Source organism: Pristiophorus japonicus, unplaced genomic scaffold (assembly GCF_044704955.1).
Source record: "Pristiophorus japonicus isolate sPriJap1 unplaced genomic scaffold, sPriJap1.hap1 HAP1_SCAFFOLD_893, whole genome shotgun sequence".
In the NCBI taxonomy this organism is placed as follows: Eukaryota; Metazoa; Chordata; class Chondrichthyes; family Pristiophoridae; genus Pristiophorus; species Pristiophorus japonicus.
Window position 1 is genome coordinate 139,569 of NW_027254817.1, and position 1,620 is coordinate 141,188.

Sequence of the window (1,620 nt, forward strand, 5' to 3'; positions counted from 1 at the left end):
TCCCGTCTCACCATCCGTCCCGTCTCACCGTCCGTCCCATCTCACCACCCGTCCCGTCTCACCGTCCGTCCCGTCTCACCGTCCGTCCCATCTCACCGTCCGTCCCATCTCACCGTCCGTCCCATCTCACCGTCCGTCCCATCTCACCATCCGTCCCATCTCACCGTCCGTCCCGTCTCACCACCCGTCCCATCTCACCGTCCGTCCCATCTCACCGTCCGTCCCATCTCACCGTCCGTCCCATCTCACCACCCGTCCCATCTCACCGTCCGTCCCATCTCACCACCCGTCCCATCTCACCACCCGTCCCATCTCACCGCCCGTCCCATCTCACCGCCCGTCCCGTCTCACTGTCCGTCCCGTCTCACCGTCTGTCTCATGAAACATAGAAACATAGAAAATAGGTGCAGGTGTTGGCTAGTCGGCCCTTCGAGCCCGCATAACCATTCAATATGATCATGGCTGATCATGCAACTTAAGTACCCCACTCCTGCTTTCGCTCTATACCCGCTGATCCCTTTCACCGTAAGGGCCACATCTAACTCCCTTTTGAATATATCCAACGAACTGGACTCAACAACTTTTTGTGGTAGAAAATTCCATAGGTTCACAATTCTCTGGGTGAAAAAGTTTCTCCTCATCTCGGTCCTAAATGGCTTACCCCTTATCCTTAGACTGTGACCCCTGGTTCTGGACTTCCCCAACATCGGGAACATTCTTCCTGCAGCTAACCTGTCCAGTCCCATCAGAATTTTATATGTTTCTATGTGATCCCCTCTCATTGTTCTAAATTCCAGTGAATATCAGCCTAGTCGATCCAATCTTTCTTCATATGTCGGTCTGCCATCCCGGGATCAGTCTGGTGAACCTTCGCTGCACTCTCTCAATAGCAAGAATGTCCTTCCTCAGATTAGGAGACCAAAACTGCACACAATACTCAAGGTATGGTCTCACCAAGGCCCTGTACAACTGCAGCAAGACCTCCTTGCTCCTATACTCAAATCCTCTCGCTATGAAGGACAACATGCCATTTGCTTTCTTAACTGCCTGCTGTACCTGCATGTCTACTTTTAATGACTGATGTACCATGACACCCAGGTCTCAATGACTCCCCTTTTATTAATCTGTCACCATTCAGATAATAATCAGCCTTCCTGTTTTTGCCACCAAAGTGGATAACCTCACACTTATCCACATTATACTGCATCTGCCATGCATTTGCCCATTCACCTAACCTGTCCAAGTCACCCTGCAACCTCTTAGCATCCTCCTCACAGCTCACACTGCCACCCAGCTTAGTGTCATCTGTAAACTTGGAGATATTACATTCAATTCCTTCGTCTAAATCATTAACACATATTGTAAATAGCTGGGGTCCCAGCACTGAACCTTGTGGCACTCCACTAGTCACTGCCTGTCATTCTGAAAAGGACCCGTTTATTCCCAATCTTTGCTTCCTGTCTACCAACCAGTTCTCTATCCACGTCAATACATTACCCCCAATCCCATGTGTCTTAATTTTGCTCTTGTGTGGGACTTTGTCAAAAGCCTTTTGAAAGTCCAAATACACCACATCCACTGGTTCTCTCTTATCCACTCTACTAGATACATCCTCAAAAA